This window comes from Eptatretus burgeri, chromosome 9 (assembly GCF_056783735.1).
Source record: "Eptatretus burgeri isolate ZD-2024b chromosome 9, Ebu_testis_v1, whole genome shotgun sequence".
Lineage (NCBI taxonomy): Eukaryota > Metazoa > Chordata > Myxini > Myxiniformes > Myxinidae > Eptatretus > Eptatretus burgeri.
This window is the reverse complement of record NC_140969.1, coordinates 19,925,001-19,934,343: the sequence shown is the minus strand read 5'-3', so window position 1 is coordinate 19,934,343 and position 9,343 is coordinate 19,925,001. Positions and strand designations below refer to the sequence as shown.

Sequence of the window (9,343 nt, the reverse complement as noted above, 5' to 3'; positions counted from 1 at the left end):
CGTAATGGTGTAAAATTTCTGAGAACCCCTTCTAAGTTGGCAAGTATATTAATTTCAGGAATATGCAGCAATATATAATAACCAATTTTGCATGTTCTAAATGAATCACTTGCATGAGTTCAGTTTTCCAAGTGACTTTTGGCACCTTTGTTCATATTCCAATGAATTATCCAAGCATATATATTTATAAAAACGAAAAGCATGGTGAGGTGGTGAGACGGTGAGTCAGTGAAGCCGTGAAGCCATCTGTCAGCCTGTGAAGACTATATGCCTATAATCACATCCTGTTTGAACGTTAATTCCCCAAGACCCTTAAGACCCCTCAGACCCAAAAGACCCCAAGGAGTCAAAATACCCAGACAACCCAAAAAGTCCCCAAGGACCCAAATGACCCTGAAGACCCAAAAGTCACTGAGGACCCAAAAGACCGTGAGGTCCCAGACAACTCCGTGGACCCCCCCAAAAAACCTGAGGACCCTTTAAACCCCTGAGACCTCACATCCTTCAGACAAATTAGACAGCTTAGACCCATGACCATTTCGACCACTTGGACCTTTTTATATCACAAATAAATTTGAACAAATATAATATTACCAATATTGCAAATAAATTTGTAGAATAGAAATGTTTGTATTATGAGTGGTGTCAATCACAACAACACAGCAAATCTGTGTTATCAATCTCTGCAATGACAAGTGGAGAAGCGAGCGGAGCAAGCCGATCCACGCTAGTGTTCCACATAAATTTAATAGGTGAAAAGTCCAACGACAATGATGACAACTCAACTCGAATTTGCATTCGCAATCTCTGCTTCACATCAGGGAAGACCTTCTTTACATTAGCTTTGCATAAACTGACTTTCATCTCTCATCCTCAGCTGTCATTAACACCTCAGAGGTCAATCATCATTTGCCAAGGCTCGCGCCGGATGAAGATGAACACCGCTTAAAAAGACAAGACTAATCATTTAGTCATCAACAAGAGACTTCAGAAAAGACTACTGATTAGTATTAACCATGTGAACGGTGTCAACACATTGCAGTGCCTCCTGGTAAATAACACAATGGAAATTTTCAGTTTGTTCTGTAACTGATGGCACCAGAGAAATGAAAGATGTGCAACACGGCATGGTCAAAAATATGTGGACACCTGCTCATCCAACATCTCATTCCAAAATCATGGGCATTAACATGGAATTGGTCCCCCCCCCCCTTTTGATGCGATAACAGCCTCCACTCTTCTGGGAAGGCTTTCCACTAGATATTGGAACATTGCTGCGGGGAATGTTATGACGGGATTGGGGACAACTCACCATGTGACGGGATTGGGGCAAAGCTTTCGGGACCCGAACTCTTTGATGAAAGGAGGACAACCACGGGGTAACCTTTCTGGGTCAGATTGCAGTCGTGTGTGTCAGAGTGGTGCTGAGGTGTCGTCCACCAGATAGCGGTCAACTTGGGATAACCTGAGGCCATCCCTCAGGTGTGTGCCTGGAATGACTTTTTCCTGAAGAGAGGATGATCACCTGTCTCTGTTATCATCTGAGCTCAAGCATTTGAACATTGGTATTGCAGCATTCTCTGAGGTTTGGAGACCAGATAGTGGCGAGATCATGGTGGGTGGTTACACGTACTATTGGTCAGGTCGCTCTGATGGTAACAATGGCAAAGGAGTTGCTACAGCTGTGTCTAATAAGCTGACTCCAATGATAATTGAGGTAACACCAGTCAACGAGCATATTATGAGACGAAGGATTTGTCACTCCTTGGGGTGTCATTTCCCTGGTCTTTGTATTTGCTCCAACTGAGGCGAGTGATCTCACCTTGAAGGACACATGCCATGCCACGCTCGAGTCTGTGGTTGAACAGTGCCCCAGGCGAGATACTCTTCTAGTCTTGAGGGATTTCAATGCATTGATTATAACTGATACGGATGGTTATGAGATATGTGTTGGTGCCCATGGTTCTGGAACTGTGAACCAGAATAGCAAAAGTTACTTGACTTTGCAAGAAGTCATGCATTTGAGGTGGCTGGTTCATGGTTTCAGAGCCCACAGGCTAATCGCTGGACTTGGTATTCCAAGTCTGGTGGTGTGGCAAAGGAGAATGACCATGTGCTCGTTGATGGTCGCTGGAGGATGTTCCAAAACTGCAGGGTCTACCAGAGTGCTCAGTTCCTCAACACTGAACACAGGCTTCTTGTAGCAACTCTGAAGTTGCAGTTTAAATCCAGGAGAATGGTACGATCACAGCCTAGGCTGGATGTTGGCAAGCTCAAGGATGAGAGGGTAGCTGAGGAGTTTGCGAACAGGCTGAGTGGAGAGTTGGGGGTCTGGGTGCTTTGGGGGATCCGGAAGAGAGAATAAATGTTGCCTGTAAGACAGGAAATGCCTAAAGGAGAAAAATATCACAAAGGAAGGGTACTGGAAGATAGACATTCATGTACACAGCAATATGGGAAATATTAATGACCATTGACCACTGTCCTTGATGTTGCCAGTAGATGTCTTGGAACTCACCGTCGGTTGAAGAAGAATTTTGTCTCTCAAGGGACAACAGATACCATTGACCAGAGTTGCAGGGCCAGGCTGAATGGCAGAGCTGAGCTGTTCAGGAAGCTGAGGCATTAAACTGTACGTGCACTGAGGGTGGACAAGGAGGCCTATGTGCAAAGAATCTGTGAGGGGATAGAGCATCACCTGTGGTCAAGTGATTCTCATCCTGCTTAGAGGGGAATTAGTGCATTGTGTTCCTCCAAGCCCATCCCTTGGTGTCCTGCAGTTAGAGAAGAGGGTGGTGGGCTCTTGACAGAGGAGTCCAAAGTGAAGGCCTGCTGGGCTGGTCAGTGGTCACTTTGAAGAGCTGCACCAGGCTGATCCACCAGCTGTCGAGTTGGATGTCAGGGTGTGACTATCCCTATTGCTGACCCTCCAATCAACTGTGGTCCACTTTCGTTTGTGGAAACACAGGCTGTGGTGAACCGATTGAAATGGGATAAAGCTCCTGGGCTCTGTGGCCTCCTTGCTGAACTTCTCAAGACTGGTGGAAATGCTGCACTCATATCATTGCATGCAGTTCTGTGCTCTGCCTGGAAAACAGGCATCATCCCAAATGACTTGAAGAGGGGCCTTGTTGTCCCTCTCTGGAAAGGGAAGGGTGATCGCCATGACCGCAACAACTACTAAGGGGTGACGCTGCTCTCAGTGCCGGGCAAGGTCTTTGCTCAGATAATTCTTGATAGGGTTCACCACCATCTGCTTGAGCACCAGCGTCCAGAGCAGTCAGGCTTTACACCAAAGAGGTCAACGATTGACCATATCCTTGCTCTTCGGGTCCTCACCAAACACAGACGAGAGTTTCAGCAGGGGCTGCTTGCAGCCTATGTTGATCTCTGCAAAGCACTTGATTCAGTGAATCGGGATGCCCTCTGGAGGATTCTTGGTCTTCATGGGGTGCCACTAAAACTGATCAATCTGATGTCTGAACAATACTCAGCGACCATCAACGAGCACATGGTCATTCTCCTTTGCCACACCACCAGACTTGGAGAGAGTACAGTGAGACGTGGTGATACCATCTCTGAATTATTTCCAGTTGTTACTGGAGTCCATCAGGGATGTGTACTGGCCCCCACACTTTCCATCACTTGTATGGACAGGATTCTGTGGAGGATGTCGGAGAGATCAAGCTGCGGTGCATCATTTGGGAATGTTAAGTTCTCTGATCTTGATTTCGCAGATGATGCAGTCATCTTTCCGGAGACCTTCCATATACTTTTGGGGGCCCTCAAGGTGCTGAATGAGGCGTCGGAGCCACTGAGATTACGGGTTTCCTTGATCAAAACTAAGATCTAGGCTTTCAATGACATCTTGGATGCTGCTGTCTTGTCTGAACCCATTTGTGTTGAGGATGTTGACGTCACGGAGAGATTCACTTACCTTGGCAGTGATAGTCATGTCTCTGCTGGCTGTGTGTCAAAGGTCAATAGGCATCTGGGTTGTGCCTGGGAAGTCAAGGATTCACTGGATCATGGGGTGTGGCGCTGCCGGTACCTGTGTGGGAGGACGAAAGTCCGAGTCTTCAGGTCCTTGGTGCTTCCAGTCTTGCTCTATGGATGTGAGACTTGGACTCTGACCAGGGATCTGAGACAGAGACTTAATTCCTTTGGTATCAGGTCTCTTCGGAGAATCCCTGGCTATCACTGGTCAGACTTTGTGTCCAATGAGCGGTTGCTGAGTGAGACTCAAATGAGATTTGTCATCTGCATAGTCCGTGAGCGTCAACTGTGGTTGTATGGACATGTGGCTCGTTTTCCTGACGCTGATCCTGCTCACCAGATTCTCTCAGCGAGGGAGCCTCACGAGTAGAGGCGGCTCGTGGTTTCAGCAGGTTGATCAGCATCTCAAAGAGATGGGGATGGGCCATGCAACTGCCTGGGGAATGGCCAGATAGAGGCTCTAGGAGTACTGGCGGAAAGTGGACGCACGACGCGCTGCTCCGGCACATGCTCCCATACCTGACTTGACCTATCCCAATTTGTGTTTGAGAAGATGAAAGGACTTTTTTCCCCTTGTGCCTTGTATGAAGGAACTGTGAATAGGGATAATTCATCCTGCTTATTTCTGCACTGCTGGGAGATGATGTATGGTGTTGTGACCTTTCGTGTCGAGGAAAGGTTAAGGTGTGTTGTCCCTTCGTTTTCCTCTGTCAAATCAGGCAGGATCTGGTTGAGAGTGGGGAGAGAGAGAGAGAGAGAGAGAGAGAGAGAGAGAGAGAGAGAGAGAGAGAGAGAGAGAGAGAGAGAGAGAGAGAGAGAGAGAGATAGAGAGAGAGAGAGAGAGAGAGGGGGGAGGTGCTTCAGGCACTTCACAGTTCATGCTGCAGGGTGCTTTTACCGAACCTTCCCACATGCCTTGGGGAGGAGACACAATCTGGACTCTCCCAGAGGGCTGTGCCTGATTGGCAGCAAGTAAGGTGAAGCACCTTGGGCCGTGATGCTCGCCGTTCTCAGCACTGATTGCACACAGAGCCAGTGCTGCTGATTGGGTTGTGACACCATTGCTAAGCTGAGGAAGGGGGGTGGGGGAGGGAGGGGGTCCTCCCATTATTGGTGAAGAAGGCTGTCACAGATGCCTCAGGGTAGGGGAAGGTAGAGAAGGAGGCATGCTTTCATTGCTGTGAGGGGAAACACCTGGAGAAGGACTGAGACAGAATAGAAAGAGGGATGGCGTTTGACTCGGAAAGGCTGTGTGGCTGAGTAAGTTTGTAGTGTGTCCTGCTCCAAGAGATGCTGTTGATGCCCATACAAACCTGAGACCATTCTTTTCTGTCTGCTTCGTTCTCTATCTCTCCCAGTGTTGGTCTTAATGCTTCTTGTGTATGTGCCCTTTGGGGGTTTAGGTTTCTCTGTTCATTTAATTTTTATATTCATTTATTCATTGTCGTCTTGTCAAGGATTTGTGTGTTTTTTTGCCCAGTGTTTAATAAATTGTGTTTCTTTCCAAAGGTCTGCTCAACGTGCGTCCCACTCGAAAAGCCTTCCAGCATATTTGATAATCCCTGGGGGTCGAAATTGGCAGGATGAGGCATCAATGCATGTGCCATCATGAGCTCTTCAAACTGGCCAAAAACGTCCCCCAGCTGACCCGACAAGGAGGTAAGAATAATTGGGGCTGTTACAGAAGCAGTAGTGGACGAGACTTTGTCAAGGCGAGTGTCGATCTGCATTAGCAGACAATTCCAAGGAAAGGTTTTTTATCAAAGCCTCAAATGACAAAGAGCTAGACGAGGAAGATGGTAGATTAGCTGCCAGCTCATGACCTTGCTTGGGGAAGGTCGGAGCAGCCAAGCAAAATGAACTGTCCTACACTCGCCCCATTACACTTGGGGCAGACTTTATGGCTGATCTGTCTTGCCATGCAAAGAAAAATCTTGCAATTCCTCTTCCAGTAACCCAGCTGTGTCGTGAAAACAAAGATAATGTGAAAGATAAATAGGAAGGTAAACTAAGCTGCACTGTGCCAACAGCAGCAAGCTATACAGATTTGAAAAACATATTAATGAATGCAAATAAACAAACATCCATACAAATTAACTGTGACAGGCTAATAATTGAAATGGGACTAACTTTGAGAAAGTGAATAACCAATGACATTGAGATGAATGGGGGAAGGGATGATTCCTGCGCATATGTTCAGGGTCAAGAAAGCACTTTGACAACTGTTTTGGGCTAAAGTCTTAATCAGTAAGACAAAGTGGAGTTTTTTTTTAACATGGGTTGTCCATCAATAAACAATTTCATTATTACCTCCGCCACCGAAGGTAGACGAAGGTAAGGTTGTCAACACTGTCTGTTTGTCTGTGGGCAGGATATCTCAAAAAGTTACAAACAGATTTGGATGAAATTTGGTCGACAGGATGTGTGTGTGACAAGAACAAATTGATTCAACTTTGGTGAAGATCCAAATCCGGATACGAGAATTTCTTAATTTTTTAAAAGTCATTCTTCACCATTAAGAGATTGTGCCAAACCGATATACAGCATGATATTTCAAAAAGTTATGGACAAGTTATGACAAAACTTGGTGGATAAGTTGGTTCGGTGATGAGAACAAGCCGAATCGATTTTAGTTCAGGTCCGAATCCAGATCCGGCCCGTCAGTGAGATACAAAACGTAAACTGTTCAGCCTGGCAGAGGTAGTGTGCGCTCTACCAAGTGAAGTGCCGTTCTAGTTGTACAAGGTATTGCAGTATATGGCAAGACAGTGTCATGGGTAACACATCTTAGCACATTTTAAATTGCTCCATTTTAAAACAAAAATTGTAAAGCTGAGTAATAAGCAAAAGAAAATCTGTATTTGTGCACAACTTTAGCTTACGAATGTATTTTGCATCTGATTATCCTAAAATTCCAGCTGAAGTTTCCTCTGTCTCCCCCCTATGTAGTTGTGGAACAAACTGAACACAAGTCCATCTCTATTAACTTTGTGCCAATCTCCTGAAGGTCAAAATCTATTTTGTGGATTTACACGGTGCGTGAAGGGCACAGCTGCCCCACAGTGAAACAAGGTAAGCCACAAGTATTTTTGTCTCTACAATGGACAAGTCCAGGTTGTACAAAAGTTGCTGTCTCTCGGGATTTAATAGGGGAAATGGGGGGTAGATGTGGGAGTTCAGACCATAAAGAAACAAATCAGGAAGGTAGGTAAGGAAATGCATTAAGCTGATCATTGCAATCCTGCTGCTCAAAAGCTTCCCCATGTTGTGAAATGCATTATGTGAAGGAACCGATAACATCGCAAATTGCACTCGGAACACATAAAGTAATGAGGTTTTTAGTTGTCAGATCATTAACATAAATGATAACGTTTTGTGAATTAAATGGTTAAAACCTCTGCCAGAAGATTGACGAATGGATTTGCTGCAACCTACTGACCTATTGAAAATGAAGCAGTCATGGCCAGGTGAGAATAAAATAGTTGAAAGATAATTTCAAAACAGGCAAGTATTCCATTAAATGTAATAAAAATAATAGATTTTTCAAAAAAACAAACAAAAAAAGAAAAAAAACGTTTTTGGCATCACATAACCAATTTGCTACAGTAAAACAAAAATCTGGATTTACCAGGACCATGGGAAAACTATCTTTATCCAAATTTATACTTCACCGCAGAAAATGTTTTAACTCTCTTTGAAAAGAAAGTTTCTGATGGCACAGCGGTACATCGTTCCGTCATGCATGATGGAGGAAAAAATTGGGTTGCGCCAAAATTTTAACTAGAAATCAATACCACAACTAATTTTAACAGTTAATAAACCATAGTCTAATTCACATCAAGAAGAGTATCGTACTTCAACCATGCTCTTGAAATAAGCTGAGGAATAAAATCCAACAGAGAACGGATTGAATATTCCAGATTAGTCGTGAAAAATCCTTATGATTTGTATTTGCACCAAATATATTTGAATAAACCTACGAGATAATGCACATTCGTTGGACTGTTAGACCTAGGGTTAAACGCTAGGACAGCAATATGACCTTGTGTTCAATGAGTAGCATGCTCTGGAAATTTAATAGGATGAGATGTAAATCACTGCCTTGAAGGCTAATTGCCTTAGAGTCAGCCTCCTCCCCACCCCTCGCCCCCACCCCTTTACTCCACACCATCTGAGAAACACTAAAACAGTGTTCCCCCGCCCACAATATTAATTAAGTTTTCTGCCACCTTCCTGCTACAACTTGCAACCTTGCATGAATAAGGAAAAACGATGCATGCTGGTAGATATGAGTGAGGACGTCGCATCAATATTTCTCCAACACCACAGAATCATCATTGTCCCTTTCCAGGAACCAATTACTGGCACAGTATTTTTTTTGTTGATATATTATAGTGTTGGGTAAAGGTATGGAAATAAACGATTGGCATCACCAATTTAATTACTCAAGATTTCTCTGTCTGCAATGTTTGCTCCTCATTCTATGCTCTTTTTCAAGTCTTTCGCCTCAATATCACTAGGCCAGGTAGGTACCAAGAAGCAGTGGGAATATAAAGGGACTCTCCCCTCTGGGATGGTTCCCCAGCAGCACATGTGCCTCTCCTAGATTCTGTGGAATCTAAATATCTGAGAAACACATGCTTGCATTATGGAGAGTTGCCAATGTTACCCCAATTCATAGCAAGGGTCAATCAAAGTTGGAGGGTTTCACTCGGAGAGCAAAGAAGCTCCATAAGGACTCTGAATGACAGTCTTCCCCAAGGGTCTGTTTTAGCTCCAATGCTCTTCAACATATATGTGAGCAACATTCTTGTACCACCTCCAGAAAGTATGCCAAGACAGATGGTCTTGTCCTTGCTACCCAAGCAATCGATGTTGAAGATCTCAGCAGTATCCCATCCAAGGACTTAAAGGTAATAAAGCAATACTTCATCTACTGGCACCTCCGCACAACCCCAACTGAGACTACAGTTACCACTTTCTATCTCAGCAATCGACTGGGTAACAGTAACTCCAGGTTTCCTTTTGCAGTAAACCAGTCAAGAACGAACAGTTCCCCAAGTACCTTGGAGTAATCCTTGATCACAGCTTCATATTCCATAAACACCTAAAACTTGTCACAGAAAAGATAAAGACCAGGGTAAACATAGACTGGAAACTCACAGGCACCAGCTGGGTATCAAGTATAATTAATAGACATATCGTCACATGGCTTCATGGACACACAACTTTCCCAATCGATTCGCGGACAACTTCACTGTGTCTGGCGTTTAAGTATATATATATATATATATATATATATATATATATATATATATATATATATATATATATATATATATATATA

At 44.3% G+C, this 9,343-nt stretch overlaps 1 long non-coding RNA gene across 1 annotated transcript; it reads left to right on the top strand.

Moving 5' to 3' along the window:
* The first annotated feature begins 5,002 nt into the window (after window positions 1-5,002).
* On the top strand, window positions 5,003-7,088 carry LOC147019656 (uncharacterized). The gene is made up of 3 exons (XR_015062037.1): window positions 5,003-5,256; window positions 5,506-5,655; window positions 6,946-7,088. It is a non-coding gene; the product is annotated as an uncharacterized LOC147019656 (long non-coding RNA).
* The last annotated feature ends 2,255 nt before the right edge of the window (window positions 7,089-9,343 follow it).